This window comes from Zingiber officinale, chromosome 7B (genome assembly GCF_018446385.1).
Source record: "Zingiber officinale cultivar Zhangliang chromosome 7B, Zo_v1.1, whole genome shotgun sequence".
In the NCBI taxonomy this organism is placed as follows: Eukaryota; Viridiplantae; Streptophyta; class Magnoliopsida; order Zingiberales; family Zingiberaceae; genus Zingiber; species Zingiber officinale.
This window is the reverse complement of record NC_055999.1, coordinates 112702639-112727363: the sequence shown is the minus strand read 5'-3', so window position 1 is coordinate 112727363 and position 24725 is coordinate 112702639. Positions and strand designations below refer to the sequence as shown.

General features: G+C 40.1%; 2 long non-coding RNA genes across 2 annotated transcripts; both read left to right on the top strand.

Annotated features, from left to right (window-relative positions):
* Positions 1-14780: 14780 nt before the first annotated feature.
* Positions 14781-15751, top strand: LOC122004081. Its single transcript, XR_006118208.1, has 3 exons — positions 14781-15308; positions 15391-15469; positions 15655-15751. It is a non-coding gene; the product is annotated as an uncharacterized LOC122004081 (long non-coding RNA).
* A 6997-nt stretch (positions 15752-22748) lies between these two features.
* On the top strand, positions 22749-23690 carry LOC122004080. The gene is made up of 3 exons (XR_006118207.1): positions 22749-23273; positions 23356-23434; positions 23620-23690. It is a non-coding gene; the product is annotated as an uncharacterized LOC122004080 (long non-coding RNA).
* The last annotated feature ends 1035 nt before the right edge of the window (positions 23691-24725 follow it).

Sequence of the window (24725 nt, the reverse complement as noted above, 5' to 3'; positions counted from 1 at the left end):
GTGTAGTTGAACAAACCTCAAAAAAGCTAATCATCATCGTCTGATGGATCTTGAGTCTCTTGTGACTCAGAACCATGTGATGCCTAGGTAAAAGAAGCCACAATCGCCTGTATTTGGGCCATGAGATCTTTATTACTCTTGTCACGTTCAGCTCTCTTCTTCTCCTCATCAGCTCTCCACTAATCCATATCAGTCATACTCTGATCCATTGATTTCAGTTGAGTACGCAATTCTTGATTTTCACATTTTAAAGACTGCATCTCACTAGAAGAAGAGGAACTAGCACAACCTATTGGATTTCTCAAACGATAACATCATAATAAATCTCATTTAGATCGTCGATGGATAAAGAATGTGACTCTCCACCCTCTGCTGATGGCTGAGATGCCTAAGCCACCCTTTCTGTCATTTGTTGCTCGATAAAAAAAATATAGTATCCAATTTGATCAGTATTACTAAATACTAATCAAGATAGAAATGAGCAAATGTAATAAAGTTAATAATCTTACATGTAGAGTTTGAGATCGAGAATCAACAAATGACCCATCCTTCTTCCTGTGGGTCTTGAGAAAGACCTCCATACATGTGGGATGTCGAGCAAGGTCACGTTCCTACATTCAAAAAATTCGGGAAAAAATTATACAAGGTTGGTAATAAATATAAAATTTGTTACAAAGTATAATTTTAAATTATACTCACCAGATTCATGGTATGCTCAACAATAGATCTGGATCTTGACGTATGCCGAGCGGTTCCGGTGCTTCGGCCACCTAGCTCTGAATTCCTATTTGCTTTTGCCTTTTCGGTATTAGCTTGCCACCTTTCTGCAACCCAGGTGGCCGTCCATGCACTCCATATAACCTCCGAAACATACACAGACCTAGTGCCCTTCTTTCTCATATAATACATACGATCTATGTAGAGTTTGGCACAGTAAGTATTCCATGTAGCTTTAACACTTGCGATAGATCGATGGATATATCGGCTGACAAGCATCATCAGAATTTCTAGGACACTTGCGATGTCTTGTTTGCACACTATCAACAAAATAATAGGAGCAGAAAGAAGAAGCTTCTTCAACTGGATAAGCATTGCATATTGACCCTTCAACTCTTGCTTTGTTACGAATATTATTTTTTAATTTCCTCAGAAATCGTTTGAATGGATACATCCATCTGTACTGCACAAGACCTGCTATTTGTGCCTCGTATGGTAAATGTACTGGTAGATGTTCCATTGAATCAAAAAAACTTGGTGGAAATATACGCTCCAGTTTACATAATATGAGAGGAATGTCTGTTTCTAGCTGAAGCATATCATCCATCGTAATACACATTGCTGTCAAATCTCTAATAAATAGACTCGATTCAGTGAGTGTTTATCAAACATTTTGAGGAAGTAAGTCATGGAAAGCTACTGGAATAAGTCTTTGCATAAATACATGACGGTCATGACTTTTCATTCCAAACATCTTTAATCTATTTATATCCACGCATCGAGCCATATTTGAGGCATACCCATCTGGAAATTTGATTTCTTTCAACCAATTACATAAAGCTTGCTTGCCATCTTTGTCCAATGTATAACAAGCCTTTGGAAATCTATTAGTTATTTCATCTTGATACAACTCTGGTCTATTGACTAATTCTTTTAATTCCTCGCGTGATTTTGCGTGTCTTTAGTTCTTCTAGGCACGTTCATCACAGTGTTAAACATATTATCAAAGAAATTTTTCTCAATATGCATAACATCTAAATTATGTCGAATAAACAGATACTTCCAATACGATAACTCCCAAAAAATACTCCTTTTCTTCCAACCACACTTGCACATCCTAACAATATATTTATTTATCTCATCAGAACCAGATTGAAATACTGGTAGAAATACATAACTATTAATTTGCTGAATGATTTGTTCACCTGAAGCATGGAGTGGAGGGGGGTTTCTAACTACAACATTTTTTAAAATTTTTTTCTTATTTCGCCTGAGAGAGTGATCAAGTGGTAAAAATTTACGGTGATTATCAAACCAAGACACCCTCCTACTGTAAGATAATGAAAATGCATCAGAATCAGTCATGCAGTGTGGACATGCTAATTTATCAGTCGTGCTCCAACCCGACAACATTGAGTATGTTGGAAAATCACCGATCGTCCATAATAATGCATCATTCAATCTAAAATTAGTTTTACTTGCAACATCATAAATCACCGACCCTACATTCCATAATTCATTTAACTCGACAATCAGAAGTTGTAAGAAAATATCTATCTTCTCTTTGAGATTGGTTGGACTAGGAATAAGTACTGTAAGGAACATAAATTCATCTTTCATACACATCCATGATGGTAAATTGTACAGTGTTAATATAACTGGCCAAGATGAATATTGTTGCCCTGACTATCCAAATGACTGAAATCTATCTGCAGAAAGTCCCAATCTCACATTACGTGGTTCCATTGCAAAAGAAGGAAATACATCATCTAGATGTTTCCATGCTGGTGAATAAGAAGGATGACACATTATACCTCCATCTTGCTCATGCTCATAATGTGACGTAATATGGCAAGCTGTAGCAGCAGATGCATACAAATGTTGAAGTCTAGCAGGTAACAGAAAATAATACATCACTTTCCAAGCAATCTTTTTCTTCTTCTGCCCTGATATGCGAGTACCATGCTTATAACGAGGGTGTGTACAGATTTTACATTCACGCAGATCATTATCTTCATTCCAAAATATCATGCAGTTATTTATACAACAAACAATCTTCTCTACAGGCAAACCTAAACCTTTGACCAATTTTTTTGTACTGTAAAAACTATCAGTCATTATGTTATCAGCAGGAAGCAATTCTGACATCAACTAACAAATGTCATCGTAACATCTTTATGAAAAATGATGTTCTACTTTCATATTCAATAACCTTGCAATAACTGATAATTGAGAATGACCAGAGGGAATGTCTTTCCACACTTCTCTTTCACTAGCCTTTAACATTTCATATAGTTGTTGATATTCAGGTGTTGGTGTTTCATCTGTATTGGAATAATCAACTGCAGCATTCATCGCACCATGAACCATTGATTGCATTGTAATATCAATATTAGTTGATGCTTCAGGAGCGGTAACAGTTGTCCCAGATGATGAACCACCATAAGGTTCAATTGGTTCATATAAATAAGGCTCTCCGTGACAGTATCAATTGTAGTAATTTGCCACAAAATCATTTCTACATATATACAATTTTACAGTATCCTCATCACGGAAAGCTCTATTTTGACATTTTTATGATTACATGGACACCATAACTCGACACAATTCATACATTCAGGGTGACTTTTAGCAAAGTTCACAAACTGTTCAACTTCAGCAATAAAATCATCTCTGATAAATCTATTTTCTAATCGATTGTACATCCAAGTTTTGTTCATAGACATTTTCACCTAGAACTAATATATTCAGAATTAGAAATTAGCATAGATTAACATACTAACACAAAACAAACAAACGGACTATATTATGTTATAGATTAACATATTAACATAACATATTTCTAAATTGAACCATGTTAAATAACATACAGTATAATTTAGTAAATTTTACTTGAAGATGTGTAAGCCAACAGAAGAAGAGCAGCAAATGCTACATGTTTACAAAATAAAAATAATTTAGCTAAAAAATTATGACAATAAATGACAAGTTGCTCGCGGCAACAAGCAAAACCTGTCAGCAGGCGACAAAGCTGGATCAGGCCGACGATGGACGGGCACAACGGCCAGCAGCTCCTGGCGGCCGGCACAACCGCCAGCAGCTCCTGGCAGCCGGCACAACCGCCAGCAGCTCCTGGCGGCCGACACAACCGCCAGCAGCCAACTGGCAGCCGACAACGACCGGTACAACCATCGGCAGCCAGCTGGCGGCCGATGACGGTTAGCACAGCCGACAGCAGGCGCAGGCAGCAGCTGGCGGGCACCAGTGGGTGTAGGCGACCACCGCCGACCGCCGTTGGTGGGCGCAGGCCAGCGGCAGTTGCCGACCACTGGAAAACAACGGAGAAGAGTTGGAAAGAAGGAGAAAAGTCATACCTGCGATCGGGATCGGGGAAAATGGAGAAGAGTCGGCCGTCGCACGTGAGGGAATAAGCGAAGCTTCAGGGTTTTTTAAGGGGCATTTCCGACGGAATTTTAATTCCGTCGGAAATTCCTAATTTTATGGACGGGATTATTAATTCCTTCGGTAAAATCCTGGGGTTACCGACGAAAATTACTCTTCCGTCGGTAAAATCAGAATTTACCGACGGAATTAATAATTTCGTTTGTAAAAGTAGGGATTTCCGACTAAATTAAAATTCCGTCGGAAATTTCATCGGTAAAATTTTTATTTTTTGTAGTGTGGTGTGTCAATTAAGAGTCGGATTCCAAATGAATCAAATATGGTTTGAACCGTGCTTTAACTGGTATTATATAAAAATATAAGATGGTGTTTGGTTAAATGACTGGAATGACTAGCTATGAGTATGAGTTTGATAGTTAGATAGAATGAGAATGAAAATGAAATTCACCTACTTATATGAGTTTGGTTGATTCCCATAAATGTAGAAATCATTCTCAAATTGTCACTCTCAAACTCACAATTTAAATATTATCTTTTATTATTATTCTATTCCCTTATTCATAAATCCATTAACTAAACACCACCTAAATTCATATAGTGACTCGATTAACGACATTTTTAATTTGTAAAGCTTTTTATATATTGAGAGAGAGAGAGAGATTTCTAGGTAACCAAGGACAATTTCATGGCAGCATGAAAGGGAAGGAAGATTACTCATAGGAGCGGAGTTAGGATTTGTATAGTCAAATAGGGTGCAAATGAATGAGTATATTCAACTTTTTTTTGAGTCAATTCGAAAAATAGTTGGTTTGTGTTTGAAATTATTGAATTTGAGTCGAATTTAATGTTCAATAATTTTTTTCATTCCTAATCGAATCTATAATATTTTATTCAATTATTAACGAATTATTCGTGAGCTGAACTTAAATCAAACTTTGATTATTTTTTTTACATAATTTTAATTTAAATATGTTAAATTAAAGCTAAATAATTTGAACTGAACTTAAATTTAAGTCATTTCGAACTATAATTCTATTCTTCTTGAATCGAGGTTCGAACAAGTAAAACTAATTCAAATTTTATTTCATACCAAGCTCAAACTAAAATTATTTATACTTTCTAACTTAAAATAAAATTCAAATATCACATATATTTTTTAATAGAATTGCATCTATCTATAGTTCTTAAATAAATATTTCAACTATCTATAATTCTTAAATAAATATCTTCATGAACTGATGGAGTTCTAGGAACTCCTTAAAGTTCATTGCATATTCTATTTTTTTTCTCTAATGAGCTCCTGATTATGTTTATTCTTTGTTTTTTTAATTGGATGTTATTATTTTTTCTCTAAGCCCACTTCTTGAAACATATTTTTTTTTTCTGTAATGAGCTCATTTATGATTATGTTTATTTTATTTTTTATTTTTTTTTGCATGTTATCATTTTTTGTCTTTAGACCAAGCTATCCACTTTGAACCTGCATTAACTCCACCCTTAATGGGAGACATGAAGATAGTTATATAGAATTTTAGGAGCTCCAACCAGCCCAGAAAACAAGAGGAGTAGAGGATGGGATGATAACAGGTCGGATTTAAATTAGATTTTATATCTTTTGTCCCTGCCCCCATTTATTATATTTATTTCTATTCCCATCCGATATTCAACTTTCATCTCCTTCCTTATTCTTATACTTATTAAAGGATCAGATATCCATAACCTATCCAAATATCCTATTACCACCTATAATTATATATATATTTTAAATTAAATTATTTTGATGAAGTTATGAATATTTACTAATTTCGTTAAAAAAATAAGAAGAAAAAAAGATTAAAAGTAAAAAATTAACAAATTAAATATCATAGAAGAAATAATAAAATATTAAAAATAATTTATCCAAATTAGGACTGAGCAATCGGTTCAAAACTCAATCGACCGAAGTGATTAAATTGAAACTGAATAAATCAAAAATTTTCAAACTAACCAAACCGACCAATCTTTCCAATAAAGATCAACCAAACTAGACCTATAAAACATCAATTAATTCGATCAAAACTCAAGTTAACCGAACTATCTGTGGTGCTGATTTTTGAAAATCAACATTCAATGGTGCAACTCTAGTTTAGTTGATAATGTCGATTTATTCCGCTTAACTGAATTAAGAGTTTTAGGATTAAACCTTATTTTCATCCCCCCAAAAAAAGTTAAAGAATATAGGGTTTAGGGTTTTAAAGTGGAAGATGAAGAGGACGCGATGAAATGAAAATTTTCTTTAATATATATATATATGATTGGGTATTCGGGTTAGGTATGGGTAGAATTCTACTAAACCTGTCTTTAGATTTGAACCCAAAAATCTTCATACTGATTATCCGATTGTTTAATCAAGTCCACAAAAAAAAATCTCTTTATACTCTCCTTCATTCGGGTCATATATCAGATCGTTTATAGGGTTCAAAAGAAATTATCATTCCTAGTAGAGGGTCTCCTTTGAAAGCAAGGAATTGCAATATTGGGACTTTTGGAAACCAAACTCAAGCATGAAGTGGATCACAAACTGTTGAAGCTTAGGTTTCATCATTTTAGAACTGAGCATGACGCATTGCGTATGCAAAGAAGTAGAATGATGATAGTTTGGGATCTAAGCAAGGTCAATTTGACCATTTTGTAGTAGGAGCAACTCATTCATTGCAAAATCAGTCGTAAAGTTACACATATTTGCATTACTATCACCTTTATATATGGCCAACTTACTATTGTTGGTGGGAGCCTCTAAGCACGACACAAACATAACAGGATACTACATCCACTAGGAGGAAGGTTTGTACCAAAAAGAGCATCTCCTATGAGGAGGAAGGTTTGTACAAAAAAGAGCATCTCCTATGGTAAATGCACCCTACAGGAACTACCCATTTGTGGTTTGATAGGGTTCCAAAAAAAGGAGAGTAAAAAATCAATTAGTTATTGTAGACCCTATTCAGTCAGTAAAGGGGATATCTGAATGATGTTGAGGCTGAGGAGTTTTCTAGGCTACGAGTCTGATTTGAATGTCAATGAGAAAGGAAAGGACAAGCCAGTGGTTACTAAAAAAATAAGACTACCTCCTCACAGAATTGAATTGAAGTGTTTGATGAGTTAAAGAACAAAATTTTGGAGGTAACCCTAAATTAACATGCCCACTGATATGATTTAGGCATGCTTTGTTTTAAATATAATAATGTATTTGTTTAATATACAGCAAGCTTATACACACTTTAGTAAAAACATTGTAACAATAAGGGTGGAATCTGTCACACCGCAACCCCACACAATCAGTTTCACGATTATATGTGAGGAGGTAAATCGGGAAGTTACAGTTGGCCACTATGGAGAGAGCATTTTTCTCAGCTTTACCAAGATTCAACCCCTTGTCCATTGTAGCAATATCTATCCAACAGTAGCCAACTCAACTATGTCCTGGGGGTCACTTTAGTAAATGATAAATAACAAAATGATGGTGTTGGTTTCCCAGGATCAACACTATTGTGGGACTATTATTTGAAGATCATAACCAATATGTTCTATTGATCTCACAAAATGGTGGTGATGGTTTCCAAGGATCACCACCATTGTGATGGTTCTATTTGAAGATTAGAACCAATATGTTCTATTGATCTCACAAAATGACGGTGTTGGTTTTTAAGGATCAACACCATTAAAATGTTGTTATTCGAATATCAGAACCAATATGTTCTGTTGATCTTAAAAAGGATGGTGTTGGTTTCTAAGGATCAGCATCATTGTGGTATTGCTATTCGAAGACCAAAGTCTAAAACTTTAAAAACCATTTGAGTACTATTGGGAATATCTTCAGGATGATAACTTAGGGCATATTTGGACTTTAAGGAATTACAGAAACCTATCGGACTTGGAATGGATCCACTCGGAACTTACTAAGTCCATCAATAGGTTTTGATCGAAATACAATGATGAAGCTAAGGGATTTGAATTTATGAAAAATGACCCTGAAATGGAAGAGTTGAGTGTGAAGAAGGTATATATGGTGTGCAACCCTAGTTCTAATACCTCTGCAAGAGTTATTGGTCCATGCTAATTGGCATGCATGATGAAATTTTTTAAAACACTGGTGCTGCATTTGAAAAAATAGAACCATTGTTTACGATAATTAACAAAATGATAGTACTAGTTTCCAATGATCAGCGCCATTACGGTGATGTTATTTGAAGATCAAAATCGAAGTCTGAAACTTTTAAAATATTTTGAGCAATGTTGGGAATGTCTTCAAACTGATAACTTCGAGCACATTTGGACTCTAAAAAATTGCAAAAACCTACCGAACTTGGAATGTCGCCAATCGTTGTTTGCTAAGTTCATCAATGAGTTTTGACCAAAACTTATTAATGAACCTAGGGGATTTAGATTTATGAAAAATAGCCATGGAATGGAAGAGTTGAGTGTGGAAAAGATATATATGGTGTGCAAGCCTAGTTCTAGGCCCTTACAAGAAGTTATGAATCTATGCCAATTGACATGCATGATATAATTTTTTAAAACACCAGTGTAGAGTTCAAAAGAACAAAACTATTGTTTATTAGAAATACTAAAATGGTGGTATTGATTTCCAAGGATCAACACCATTCTGATGTTGTAATTTAAAGGTTAGAAACAAAGTTTGAAACTTTAAAAACTATTTGAGCATTGCTAAGAATGTCTTTAAGATGATAAGTTAGGGCACATTTAGATCGGGAAACTGTCAAAACCTATCGTACTTGGAATGAGTACAATAAGAGCTTGTTAAGTCTATCAATGAATTTTGATCGAAACTCATTGATGGACCTAGAGAATTTGGATTTTTGAAAAATGGACATGTATTAGAAGAAGGTAGTGTAGAGATAGTTGTTATGATGTGGAAGCCTAGTTTTAAGCCTCATAAACGAAGTTATGGATCCGTTCCAATTGGCATAAAGTTTGAAACTTTAAAATTCATTTGAGCACTACTGGAATTGCCTACAAGCTAAACTTTAATAACTCAAGTTACATTTGGACTCTAGGGCACTGCAAAAAACCTACCATATTGGAATAGGTTGAATCTCAGCTTGTTATGTCGATCAATGAGTTTTGACTAAAATCTATTAATAAACTTAGGGGATTTGAATTTCTAAAAAATAGTCATGGAATGGAAGAGTTGAGTTTGAAATAGATAGAGATGATGTTCAACCTTAGTTATGAGAGTTCTATAGAAGTTATTGGTCTGTGCCAATTGACATGCATAATGAAATTTTTTAAAACACTAGTACTATGATTGAAATAATAGAACCGTTGTTTATGATAAAAAACAAAATGGTAGTTTTGTTTTTCAATGATCAATACAATTGTGGTGCTATTATTCAAATATTAGAACCGATATATTATACTAATCTCACAAATAGTGGTGGTAGTTTTCAAGGATCAACACAATTCTGGAGCTATTATTCAAAGATCAAAATCAAAGTTAAAAATTTAAGTGTGCATTTGGTTATTATGCATAATTTTGACTGTGTAATTATTAGGTAATCACATAATCAAATTATGGGAAACAAAAAGTAATTTAATATTATTTAGTTCAATCTTAGATAATGGAATAAAACTTATTTATTTGGAGGCTTTAATTATAACCTAGATAATAATAAGTTTATAAGAGTGAAAATAAACCAAAAAAATATATAATAATAATAATAATATTATTATTATTATTATTAATGATGAATATATAAATAAATTAATTTAGATAATATTTTAGAATTTTTAGAGAATAATTTTACTGGGCTTTAGATTAGATCTACTTAATTTATCTTAATTAGAGCTAGGAGTTTATTGATTAATTGACTAAAGTTTTAATCAAAAATTTAAAGTAAAAAAAACCCAAAGTTAAACAAAATCACAGTCACCTCACGTACGTGATTGTGAACCTACCGTCCCTACCGTCGTCTCTCGCAATGGCGATTGTGCGCCTGCAACATCCGCCCCCACTTGTCGATCGTCTTGTTCATGAGACTGATGAGCCGCCGCCACATCCGGCTAGCCTTCTGCACAAAAGGAATGATGACAACATTTATTGCTCATGCTCACTCCATGAGACGATCGATTGTTGCTAGCCATGGGGCGACCGACCACTGCTTGCCCTAGCTGTGACAATCGACTGCTGCTTGCCATTGGAGGACCAACCGCTACTCGTCCTCGCTGCGATGAAGGAATGATCGACTGCTATTCGCTCTCGCTACGACGATCAGTCGCTGCTCATGCTCGACCAACAAACGACTGAGGCTGGATTCTCATTAACCTCGGAATCAAGAAAAATCTTATAATTCTGAGGTAATCCCATTTCAGGTTTTATTCCCCTTTTACTGATGTTTGTTGATGCACTGGGAATGCATCAGGGAATTGCCCATTACCTAAACCAAAAGGAGTTAAACAACATAATTTTGTGTGGATAACTAAGGTTATTGATGTTAGAGTGTATACTAAAAGCCTAACTTTTGTAAATATTTATTTAGAAATATAGAATCACATTGGTCAAAAATATTTACATTTATATGCTAAGTGTAGTTGTTCAATTAATTTATATTGTAGATAATATGATGTGTGGTGTCACATAGAAGATTATGTTATCGGTTCTATATAAATTATAAACAGTAGCTCACGACTAAGATGGAAAGCAACAAACCATTGAAATAGTCGTAGTGTAATTAGGTATTAGTTTATCTTGACTAATAAATTACACTAGTACACTCTGAGTGTATTGAGTAGGACCATTTAAGGTAAGTTCTTTTTATACTGACTTAATAAAAGAACAAAACTTTAGTTATTATGGAAGTGTGCTCTTAATCCTAATATAATAACAAGCACATATATTTAATATTTATTTCTTTAACTTGTCAAAGGGTGAGATTTAGCTTGATAAATCAAAAGGTCCGATAAGTTGAGAAATGATATTACTTATAGTGTGTGTTGTTGATTGTAGAAGGAAACTGTGTCCTAGTAATCTAGGTTGATAATGTCTTCAAGAGGAGCTCATAAGGATTGTCATGTGAAACCCTGCAGGTGGACGACATGACGATAAGGTTGAGTGGTACTACTCTTGGACTGAGATATTCATTAAAATGAGTTGTCAGTAACTCAATTAATTAGTGGACATCCGACATCTTAAACACAGGGAGTCTAACACACTCATGATAAGTAGGAGCCCATAATGTAATTTGGGATTGGTGCGGTAGTGCAATAATAACTCTATAGTGGAATGAGTTATTATTGATGAACTTGAGTTGTGTGTTCGGGGCGAACACGGGATACTCGAGCTCGTCGGGAGGTCAAAACCAATTTCTCCTCTAGGTCCCTGTCATAGCCACAATGAAGCCTCAAATCCACTCATGAAAAGCCCATCTTGGTGTCCAAGAGGGGGCCGACCCTTGGCTTGGTGACCAAGCCATAGGGCCGACCACTTCCTTCTCAAAGGGGCTGGCCCCTTGCTTGGTGCCCAAGCAAGAGGGGGGCCGACCACTATAATTCAAAGTATGAGGGGTATTTTTGAATTTTTAAAATCTTCTCTTTGTAGATATCTACAAGTTTTAAAAGCGAGATTTTAAAATTATAAATTTTTTTTTATTTGAATTAGGTCACATGGTTTAAAAGAAAGGTTTTAAAAGTTTTAAAACTTTCCCTTTTTAACCATCCACATGGTTTTTAAAAAGAGAATTTTAAATTTTAAATTTTCTTTTTTTGTAACCATGTTAAAAAAGGGAATTTTAAATGAGAAGTTTTAAATCTTAAAACTTGTTTTAAAATTTTCCTTTTTTAAACATCCATGTTAGGAAATTAGAAGAGAGCTTGTAAAATTTTATAAGAGCTTTCTTTCTTTGCTTATAAAATTTTTACAAAATATTTCTTTCTTCTTTTAAGGGCCGGCCACCCTTGCTTGGTGCCCAAGCAAGGGGGCCGACCATTCAATCAATTAAAAGGAGAAAAGGAAATTAAAAAGGAGAAAAGGAAAACAAGAGGAAGATTTTAATTTTTGTAAAAAATCTTTCTTTATTTGCCTTGGGCAAGTATTATAAAAGAAGGGGAGGAGAGACCTCATGAGGTATCAATTCTTATTCTATTGCTTGTGCTCTCTCTTGTGGCTGGCCCTCTCCCTTTTCCTTTCCCCTTGCTTTCTTTTTCCTTGGTGGTGGTGGTGGTGGTGGCTGAATATTAGAGAAGAAGGAGGAGCTTTTGGGTGGTGTTCATCTTGGAGGATCGTCGCCCACACGATGTCTAAGAGGAGGCGAGGAATACGACAGAAGATCTTGAGGTTATTAGCATACAAAGAAAAGGTATAACTAGTAATTATTTTCCGCATCATGCTAGTTTTTCTTTGTATGAATTCCAAACACAAGATGCAGATGATTCTAGAGTTTCGAATTTGTGATTCAAGTTTGTGTTTTTTTTTTATATTTCGAATTTGTGATTCTATTGTTCTTTTTGGTTAAACCTAGAGTTATATAAGGAAATTAAATATTAGCTTTCCTTAAAAGGCTTTGTCTAGGCGGTGGTGGATGATCCCATACCCAAGAAGGACTAGTGCCTCGCCATGCAGTCCTGGAAGTCAATTTTAGAAATTAATATTTAATTGAATTTATAACATAGGTGAATTTATATCAATAATGTTAAGCATCGTTTGCGATCCAAATCTAAACCATTAAGAACAGATAAGTTAAATTTGGAATCAATAGTGTTAAGTTCCGTTTGCGATTTCTAATTTAATTTCTAAAGAACACAATAGGTTGTTTAGGAAAGGTTCGACACTTGTACAAAATTTTTGTACAGTGGAGTCGGTATGATCTTCCTAGGGCCAACCAACAATTGATAATAACCCCAACCAAATGAATCCTAAAAACCATTTGAGCAATGTAGGGAATGCTTTGAAGCTAATAACTCAGGACATATTTGGACTCTAGGGCATTGTAGAAATGGGTCAAACTTGCAAACGGTTTAATCATAGCTTGCTAAGTCTATCAATAGATTTTGATCGAAACTCATTGATGAATTTAGGAGATTTAGATTTCTTAAAAATGGGCACAGGATATAAGAGAGGAATGTGGAGAAGGTATATAAGAAGTGTACACCTAATTCTGAGACCCTCACAAGAAGTCATGAGTTCGTGCTAATTGGCACAAAATCAGAACCATTTTTGGTGTTGTTGCTCAAAGACTGGCACCATTGAGTTGGTGAAATCACAAAATGGTGGTGCTGGTTTAGAGAACTCATAAGCTATTTGGTGTTGTTGTTCAAACACCGATGCCACTGTGTTGCAAAGATCACAATATGGCAACATCATTTTGGTGCTAGTTTTAGAGATCATCATTTTTTTGGATAAATAACAATATTGTGGTGTTAATTTTCAAAGATCAAAAGTTTGTAATGCTATTGTTCAATGATCAGAATAATAGTGGTGTTAATTGTCAAATAATAGTACCAAAGTGACAATTGATATGCTGTATTTTGTTCGACATGATAGTAAAAACATTGTAACAATTTACTATAAATAAATTCATACATAACACTGTTAAATAAACATTTAATAAAAGTAATAACAAACAACTCTAATATAATTAACAATACAGTTATTACGACAATTACCAATACATTATATGACTAGCACAGGATTGCTATAACCATAACTCTGCTGTATCATTTCAAACGTGCAGTAAATATCTATCCACTAAAAATATATAAGTCACATACATACATAAATAAATTCACAGTTACAATCCCTACCAAACTCTTTTTGTTACAACAAGATGAATAATTAAACTAAAATTTTTGAAAAGATGTCCGTCAAAATTGATATTGATACACCCATTATAATTTTTTTTTTTGCTTGTTTGAAATCTATATTCAGATCATATATAAGATATCTAATGTATTACATTGTAATAAAGTTACAATTATTGTTGTAAATAACATAAGATATTTAGTATTCAAAATTTGTCAAAATTGCACATTAATATTGTTTTTCGTTTATTTATAAGTTGACTTCGTGTTAGGAACAATCAATTGAAACATGTAATAGAGACTTAGTTGTCAATAGGTGTTGGAATCTTAAGGTTATTTTGGTGTGATCAACTAAGTTAGGTTAGGTTTTGTTATGTTTCGATCCTTGTGTCTAAGTGTGCAGGAGCTTAGGTGCACAGAAAGTCGAGCGGAAGACGCGACTAGCGAGAAGGACAGCACGGGAGAGAGTCGATAGGCTCGGTGCGTCCAAGGGTCGAGATGTTGCGGAAGAGTACATCGATAGACGAGAAGGACGTGTGTGACATTCACGGGACGAGAAGCTGGAGCAAAAGCCTGCTCGAGGAGAAGACCGAAATTGGGTTCGGGTGAGCTTTATTTCGGTTGGCCGAAATCACCCAGGCGAACGGAACAACGGAAGAACTAGAGTGGAGCTATTGTAAAATACCGGAAATAGGCGAATATGATTAAGGGAATTTTTCAGAATTTTTGGAAATTTTTCGGGAATTTTTCGGAGCTCGTACGGATAAGTTCACGGGGATAAAAACGGAGCCCGGAAAAGCCGGTTTAGACTATCCTATTTAAATGAGGAAAAGTTTTATTTTTTCTTTTCCTTTTCTTTTTCTTTTTCCTTATTTTTATTCCTCCGTTTCTTTTCCTCTTCCGCGAGCCCGAGCCCTTCTCCCCGACGCCGCCGATTTTCCTCCTCTCTGCCCTAACCGCCGGCCGGCGGATTCCTCCTCTCCGAGAGCACAAAAACGCCGGCCACTTCTTCTCCCTTTCCTCCTCTCCTCTGCCGGAGCCCTAGCACCGCCGCCCGACCGCCTGCCCGAGCCAAACTCCTCTCCTCTGCTTGCCCTAGCCACCCGACGCCGAGCCACTGCCGTCGGCGACGCACAGAGCAGCGCCGGTCATCTTCCTCCTTTCTCCCAAGTCCGACTTCTCTGTGCCCTTCTTCCTCTCTGCCGTGTCTTGGCACAGCGCCGATCGCCTCTCCCTCCGCCCGGAGCAGCGCTGCCGCCGGCCTTCCTCGGCCCTAGAGCTTTCCCTCCGATCGTCGAGCAGAGCTGTGCCCTAGCCTCAGCCGCGACACCCATCTCCTCGGCGCTACCAATCTGATTTGTTGTTCATTGTGCCCTGGTTTTCATTGCTGATCCGAGGTTCTCCCTTTTCCTCCCTAGGGTTTCTATTGTGGTTTGAAACATCAGTGCTGTTGTTGATTGGTTCTGACCGGGTTTGCAGATTGGGGTTTCCTCAATTCCAGTCATCTCATTACTGATTGGTTCTGTTGCCATTACAGAACGGCTGAAGAAGAATTGAGGTAAGAAGTAGAGAGTTGGATTCATGTGTAGGTTTTAATGAAATCGAATAGTAGAATGGTTAGGGTTAATGGAACTAATCCTAATTGATTTTTAGTTAAATTCAATTGGGGTTCCTGAAGAAAATAGTTTGGTTTAGCTATTTTAGTTATAATTAAACTTAGCCAAACTGTACGATTTATTACAGGATATTGATTCGAGACGGTGTCTTGACGGGGGATCTGTTTTGGATACGATCCTTTTCGATTGGAGGCGGGTACTTTTGACTATTTGTCTTTGATATGCTTAGTAATGAAAATAATATGTTGCATTAATTGTGTTTCCTATTTATTTCGGTTAATCACTGCCCAATACATGTTACCTGTTTGATTGATTGTTTGATTGCATCTCGTATTGGTCTTGTACCTGATCTATCATGCTCATGGGTAGTGATATAACCACGTTTCACATGTTCAGGACCTAGGTTTGATACCTTATTGATCAGTATATCTTGATATGATTCATTCGCTTTTGTGCACATTATGATATGTCCAGAGGTTGGATTAGTATATTACCATGCTTAGTGACATGCACCATTTGCATGATCGCATGCTGTGCGATAGATTGCTCCATTATTGTCGAGCACATTGCCAGTTTCATCACTGTTCGGTGCTCCGTTGTGACGCTCATGGGTAGCGAGATACAGCGTGGTAGCACGTCGGTTTGACTCTTCCGGTGCTCCGTTGATCCGCGGGTAGTGTGACGCAGCGTGTAGCACGTTAGAGATTCCTCCCCGTCATCGTGCATCGGAGTTGAGAGCATTGCGCTCCCCATTTATGATTTGGGGTAGAATGTATGTACTCCGACAGCATCCCGTCCACTCGATCACTCATCGGGAGTAGTGTTGTTGAGTGCACGGTTGTCACCCCTACCCACTCGGTCCCACTGTTGTTGTGAGTCGCTGACGGCAGGGGTGACCATGACATTGGCATCATATGCATGATGCATTTATTGTTGGTTTGTGTTTGTTGCACTTATATGCCGCACATTGCTTGGATACCTTGATTGACATGTGTCTTCTATACCTTTCGGACTGTTTGTCCTTTTACCGGTCTGGTTAGTCATTTCTCTCCTGTCTTCTTTGGTTTGTAGTTACCTTTATCTTTATCAGGAATATGCATGATTAGTGCTAGGTGTTATTTCTTTACTTTGCATATCAATTGTACTGCCGAGTGTTGGACTCACCCGCCTCCATTGTTGTTATTTTCGGGTTGATGCTGTCGGAGGGAGTTCCAGTCGCTAGTCCACGTAGTGCTACTCCGCTTGGTTTTTGAGTTGTTTCATTTTAGCTTTTCGCTATCGGACTTTATTTTAGTTTTGTTTGGACTTACATATGGATATTGTATGGAATCTTTCCGTTGGATTTACTCTACTACATGCCTGCTGAACGGCATAAGAGGTAAGAAAAAATCGGATTTGGGCTTTACGAGTGTAGTTGAGTAGGGTTGATTTCGAGTCGAGTATTACTATGCCAGAGGCTGAATATATATATATAAACTGCGTGGTGATTGATTTTCATTACCGTTATTATTCCAGCCGAGTATTTAGTCTTGTAGAAATTTTGATTGTCCGCCGTACATTTTTTCTGGCAGGGACTCTTCGGGGCGTGACAATTTAGTGGTATAAGTTTTACGATCTTTTGTTTCGTATTTTGGATTTTCGATTTAGGCGATACAATTTATTATTTGGTATCGAGCGGTTATGATACCGCTGTGTTCGAGATTTATCGACACCGCTGTTGGTATTCGTGATATTTGGGTTAGCCAGTTTGAGTCAAACCGGCATTATCGGATTTTCGATATGGTTATGTTTCGATTTCCGTTTGATTTATGATTTCCGCGATATGTACGTTCGGAATTTTGAGGTCAAATTGGGAACTGGACAGCGACATCTCACATCAAATAGGTATGTTGTTATTTTATGGTTGTTATATTGGTATTGATATCTGTAATTTAATTTAACAGATATGAGACGATCTACTCGTATTGCTGCGAGACGTGGTGCTGGACGACCACGTGGGAGGACCACGGGATCTCTGGATATGCCAAAGATGCCCATTGTTAGTGAGCCTGTCAGTCAGGGATGCAGCGGGAGCATCGGGCTCTCAAATCCCGATAGCTCCTGTAGAGATACCTACTTTGGCCACACCGACGGTATCCACGCCTACCCTGTTTACCGTACCATCAGGTGTACCATTGGCGTACCCGACATTTGCTCCAGAGCAGCCTACGACGTACTCGGCACCACCGCCACCTGGACCTACAGTGTACCCGACACCAGTGGCACCTGTGCCCCCAGTGCCTACAGTAGCAGCACTCCCACCACTTTTGTCCCCCAGGCAGTACCACCGACAGCTTATGCTCCGGTATATACAGCAGCACCGGGAGTTCCTCCTCCGGTCTATTCCGCGGTACCACCCGTAGTATCAGCTCCAGTGTTTCCGCCAGCTCCTACAGCCGTCCCGACACAGATCACTGATATCGTCGCTGCACGAGCTAGGATTCCAGCACTGGCCGAGTCGATGAAGACTCGTTTCACTCTTTTTCGCGGAGATCTCGATCCGAGTATGGCTCTGTCATGGATAGAGACTATGGAGCAGACTTTCTTCTATATGGCTTGCTCCGAGTGGGAGAAAGCAGAGCTGGCTGCCTATCATTTACGGGATGAAGCTAATACCTGGTGGGTTACTCAGCGTTCTATTATTGGTGAGCGCAACGTCACATGGACCAGGTTCAGAGAGGCTTTTGAGAGCCGTTTCTTTCCACTGTCCTATCAGATGGCTCGCCGACAGGATTTTATGAGTCTGAGGCAGAATAATCGCTCAGTGACCGAGTATAATACTGAATTCCTCCGGTTGGCTCAGTTTTGTCCAGAGTTAGTTGCGGAGGACAGAACTCGCATGATGCAGTTTATATAGGGATTGGATGGTTATCTGCATGTACAGCTTGCCGGATTAGGGATTACATCTTACTCTGATGCATTGAATTGAGCTTTGATGATAGAGTTAGCTCAGCAGACAGCATATCCGGACAGGAAAAGAAAGTATACGGGTCAGACATCAGGGCTGGTCCAGCAGACACAGGCGACAGGATCAGGTCAGAGTTCTTCCGGGGTTTCTCGTAGGCCTCGAAGTCGTGATGCCTTCCTCGGGACGTTTCCAGTCTCCTCGGCAGGATCGGAAACAATCCACTAGCGATATACAGTGTTTCCGATGTGGTTCCAGAGATCACATCACACTAAGGGACAATCGGTTTGCTTTTATTGCAAACTGCCGGGCACCAGAGCCGAGATTGTCAGCGAAGGCTCAGCACACGGCTGTGGAGGGTCGAGCAGGGGACAGCCTAGTCCAGGTGTCTCGACGAGGAGGGCGGAGATTCACACCTCACGGCAGGAGCAGCCTCCGCAGCAAAGATTTGGCATGCTGGACAGAGTACTCCAGGCTTCAGCACCCGTAGTTTTGCTCGTGACCATATTATCCGACTCAGGCGATCGACCCCACCACCGCACAAGACGCCACCATCCTCTCGCCTTATCCGCACATAGTCCAGCTGGCGAGTGCTTCGCCTACCGCGGCGATGTTACCACCTCCTCCTCCGAGACCGGTCGTGTTCATGCGATTACAGAGAGGATGCTCGGGCCGACGGATCCGCTTTTCCGGACGATTTCTATTTATGCATTTATCACGATATTTTGATTGACATCGTAGTTCGATTCTTTATATCCTGCACTTTACGCGGAGATTGGTAGATTACCATCGTTAGGTTGGGCGATTGACTATCTCCCTACCGTCGGGTGATACTTTAGACGTCACCCAGAGATCATAGGTTCGCCCTAGACTTTGGCAACATGATACTTATGGTAGATCTTCTAGTATTGGAGATGATCGAGTTTGATGTCATTCTTGGCATGGATTGGCTATCAGTATATCATGCTACCGTTGATTGCCAGACGAGGGTGGTCACCTTCCGGCCTCCGAACCAACCCTCGTGGAGTTTCACTGGCATCAGAGACGACGGCATCTCGATTATTTCAGCGATTCAGGCGCAGAAGCTGCTGTCTCACGGTTGTCATGGTTTTCTGTTATCGTTGATCAGTACTGAGGACAGTAGTAGTTCGCAGCTCTCCGATGTTCCTGTTGTCCGGGAATACCCAGATGTATTTCCAGAGGAGCTGCCAGGTTTGCCTCCCAGAAGGCCAGTGGAGTTCGCTATTGAGCTGATTCCGGGAACCGGGCCGACATCGAAAGCTCCGTATCGTATGGCACCAAAAGAGTTGAACGAGCTGAAGGTTCAACTCCAGGAGCTTTTAGAAAGGGGATTTATTCGCCCTAGTGTTCACCATGGGGTTCTCCCATTCTGTTTGTCAAGAAAAAAGATGGTACTATGAGGTTGTGTATTGACTACAGGCAGCTGAATTCAGTGACCGTCAGAAATAAATATCCATTACCACGGATTGAGGATTTGTTTGATCAGCTCAGAGGTACTTCAGTGTATTCTAAGATTGATCTGCGATCCGGATATCATCAGCTGAGAGTCAGAGACTCAGATATTCAGAAGACAGCTTTCCGTACCAGATACGGTCATTATGAGTTTTTGGTAATGCCATTTGGGCTTACCAATGCTCCAGCGGTGTTTATGGACTTGATGAACCGCATCTTTCTGGAGTATCTGGATCAGTTTGTTATCGTTTTCATTGATGACATATTGGTCTACTCTCGTTCCGAGGAGGAGCATGCACGATCATCGCACGCCTTGGAGATTCTTCGACGACATCACCGACGCCAAGTTCGCAAGTGTGCATTCGCTATCCTCGATCGGTTTTCGGGACACGTGGTTTCTAGCAGGTATTTCATTGATCCTCGAAGATCGAGGTCGCCACCGGTTGGGAGCACCAAGTCGCCAGAGATCCGCAGCTCGATTGGCGGATATTACCGACGCTTTGTAGAGGGCTTCTCGCGTGTTGCTATGCCACCGACACGCCTTACCCGGAAGGCGTGAAGTTCATATGGTCCGAGGATTGCTTCAGGAGTCAAGCGGAGATTAGTGTCGGCCCAGCTTTGGTTTTACCTTCGGAGAGGATGGATTGTACTCTACACCGACGCTGCTCTACAGGGTTTGTCGTTCTGATGCAGCACGGCAGAGTAGTCTCTTATGCTCAGGTGAAGGAGCATGAGAAGAACTACCCTTCATGACTTGGAGTTAGCCGCCATCATCTTTGCTTTGAAGCTTTGGCGTCATCATTTATACGGTATCACATTTGAGATTCTCACTGATCATAAGAGTCTCAAATACATTTTCACTCAGAAGGAGCTTAATCTCCGACAGAGGAGATGGATGGAGTTCCTGAAGGACTACGATTGTACCATTAGCTACCACCCGGGGAAAGCTAATGTGGTTGCAGATGCGCTCAGCAGGAAGTCCAGAGGGACTTTAGCTTGCCACCGGACTTCAGTCACGGACTTGATTCAGAGTTTCTCGGAGTTAGATCTTGAGGAGCAGGGACCGACAGAGCAGGGTATTCTGGTTACCATGGTTGCTCAGTCGTCGATCAGGACGAGGATCCGAGAGGCACAGGCCAGTGATCAGCATTTGCAGTTTATTAGCAGTCAGATAGCTTCCGGGCAGCAGACCGAGTTTACACGAGACGAGGAGGGTATCATATACTTCCGAGGCAGATTATGCGTACCTCAGTCTCATCCGGTCTTACAGGAGCTATTACAGGAGGCACATCGTTCTCGATTTGCGATCCATCCAGGCGGGACCCGTATGTATCGAGACTTGAGGCGTTCCTACTGGTGGAACGGCATGAAGAAAGACATCGCGGATTTCGTAGCTAGATGTCTTGTCTGTCAGCAGGTGAAGGCTGAACACCAGAGACCTGCAGGATTACTTCAGCGGATTCCTATTCCTGAGTGGAAGTGGGATCACATTACCATGGACTTTGTGGTAGGGTTGCCGAGGACACGACGAGGCCATGACGCGATTTGGGTAATCGTTGATCGATTAACCAAATCCGCGCACTTTTTAGCGATTTGGAGGACTGATCCCCTGGATCGATTATGCCGAGAGATTATCGACTACATTGTGTTCCATTGAGTATCATTTCGGATAGAGATCCACGGTTCACGCCTCGTTTCGGCAGAGTCTGCAGCAGGCCTTGGGCACACAACTCCGTTTCAGACAGCTTTCCATCCGCAGACGGATGGACATCAGAGCGGACCATTCAGACTTTAGAGGGCCTGCTGAGGTCATGTGTTATGGATTTCGGAGGCAGTTGGGAGGACCATCTGCCGTTGGTAGAGTTTGCCTACAACAACAACTTCCATTCGGCTATCCAGATGGCACCGTTTGAGGCGTTGTATGGTAGACCTTGTCGGACACCCGTCCTTTGGGATGAGGTTGGAGAGGCTCAGTTGTTGGGACCTCATAGAGTTCAGCAGGATGCAGAGTTGGTCCGTACTATCAGACGGAGGATGTCAGAGGCGCAGGATCGTCAGAAGAGCCATGCTGATCGGAGACGCAGACCCCTGGAGTTCTCTGTTGGCGACCATGTATTTCTGCGTGTTTCACCCACGAAAGGGGTGAAGAGATTTGGCCTCAGAGGTAAGCTAGCTCCGCGGTACATTGGCCCTTTCGAGATCTTGGAGAGGATCGGAGCGGTAGCTTACAGACTGGCACTACCACCGTCCCTGTCAGGCGTCCACGATGTATTCCACGTATCTATGCTGAGGAGATACGTGCCCGACCCGATGTTCCAGTTCAGCCTGACATTACCTATGAGGAGGTTCCGGTACGGATTCTCGACCGGAAGGAGCGTCAGTTGCGGAACAAGACCATCCGGCTGGTTAAAGTCGGATGGCAGCATCATTCAGACGAGGAGGCTACTTGGGAGCTTGAGGATACGATCCGAGCTCGATATCCCCATCTTTTCACTTGAGGTATGTGATTTAGTTACCGTTCAGCATTTATACTTGCTGTCTGTTGTTAGCATTTGCTGATGGTAGATAACGAAATTTGGGGACCAAATTTTTATAAGTGGGGGAGAATGTAAAATACCGGAAATAGGCGAATATGATTAAGGGAATTTTTCGGAAATTTTGGAAATTTTTCGGGAATTTTTCGGAGCTCGTACGGATAAGTTCACGGGGATAAAAACGGGGCCCGGAAAAGCCTGTTTAGACTATCTTATTTAAATGAGGAAAAGTTTTATTTTTTCTTTTTCTTTTCTTTTTCTTTTTCCTTATTTTTATTCCTCCGTTTCTTTTCCTCTTCCGCGAGCCCGAGCCCTTCTCCCCGACGCCGCCGATTTTCCTCCTCTCTGCCCTAACCGCCGGCCGGCGGATTCCTCCTCTCCGAGAGCACAAAAACGCCGGCCACTTCTTCTCCCTTTCCTCCTCTCCTCTGCCGGAGCCCTAGCACCGCCGCCCGACCGCCTGCCCGAGCCAAACTCCTCTCCTCTGCTTGCCCTATCCACCCGACACCGAGCCACTGCCGTCGGCGACACACAGAGCAGCGCCGGTCATCTTCCTCCTTTCTCCCAAGTCCGACTTCTCTGTGCCCTTCTTCCTCTCTGCCGTGTCTTGGCACAGCGCCGATCGCCTCTCCCTCCGCCCGGAGCAGCGCTGCCGCCGGCCTTCCTCGGCCCTAGAGCTTTCCCTCCGATCGTCGAGCAGAGCTGTGCCCTAGCCTCAGCCGCGACACCCATCTCCTCGGCGCTACCAATCTGATTTGTTGTTCATTGTGCCCTGGTTTTCATTGCTGATCCGAGGTTCTCCCTTTTCCTCCCTAGGGTTTCTATTGTGGTTTGAAACATCAGTGCTGTTGTTGATTGGTTCTGACCGGGTTTGCAGATTGGGGTTTCCTCAATTCCAGTCATCTCATTACTGATTGGTTCTGTTGCCATTACAGAACGGCTGAAGAAGAATTGAGGTAAGAAGTAGAGAGTTGGATTCATGTGTAGGTTTTAACGAAATCGAATAGTAGAATGGTTAGGGTTAATGGAACTAATCCTAATTGATTTTTAGTTAAATTCAATTGGGGTTCCTGAAGAAAATAGTTTGGTTTAGCTATTTTAGTTATAATTAAACTTAGCCAAACTGTATGATTTATTACAGGATATTGATTCGAGACGGTGTCTTGACGGGGGATCTGTTTTGGATACGATCCTTTTCGATTGGAGGCGGGTACTTTTGACTATTTGTCTTTGATATGCTTAGTAATGAAAATAATATGTTGCATTAATTGTGTTTCCTATTTATTTCGGTTAATCACTGCCCAATACATGTTACCTGTTTGATTGATTGTTTGATTGCATCTCGTATTGGTCTTGTACCTGATCTATCATGCTCATGGGTAGTGATATAACCACGTTTCACATGTTCAGGACCTAGGTTTGATACCTTATTGATCAGTATATCTTGATATGATTCATTCGCTTTTGTGCACATTATGATATGTCCAGAGGTTGGATTAGTATATTACCATGCTTAGTGACATGCACCATTTGCATGATCGCATGCTGTGCGATAGATTGCTCCATTATTGTCGAGCACATTGCCAGTTTCATCACTGTTCGGTGCTCCGTTGTGACGCTCATGGGTAGCGAGATACAGCGTGGTAGCACGTCAGTTTGACTCTTCCGGTGCTCCGTTGATCCGCTCAGGGGTAGTGTGACGCAGCGTGTAGCACGTTAGAGATTCCTCCCCGTCATACCCGGAGTTGAGAGCATTGCGCTCCCCATTTATGATTTGGGGTAGGAGTACGTATGTACTCGACAGATCCCGTCCACTCGATCACCATCGTGAGTAGTGTTGCTGAGTGCACGGTTGTCACAGCCCTATCCACTTAGTCCCACTTTTGTTGTGAGTTGGCTGACTGGCGTCAGGGGTGACCATGACATTGGCATCATATGCATGATGCATTTATTGTTTGTGTTTGTGTTTGTTGCACTTATATGCTGCACATTGCTTGGATACCTTGATTGACATGCATACAGGTCTTCTATACCTTTCGGACTGTTTGTCCTTTTACCGGGTCCTGGTTAGTACAGATTTCTCTCCTGTCTTCTTCGGTTTGTAGTTACCTTTATCTTTATCAGGAGACTGTACGCATGATTAGTGCTAGGTGTTATTTCTTTACTTTGCATATCAATTGTACCTGCTGAGTGTTGGACTCACCCCGCCTCCATTGTTGTTATTTTCAGGTTGATGCTGTCAGGAGG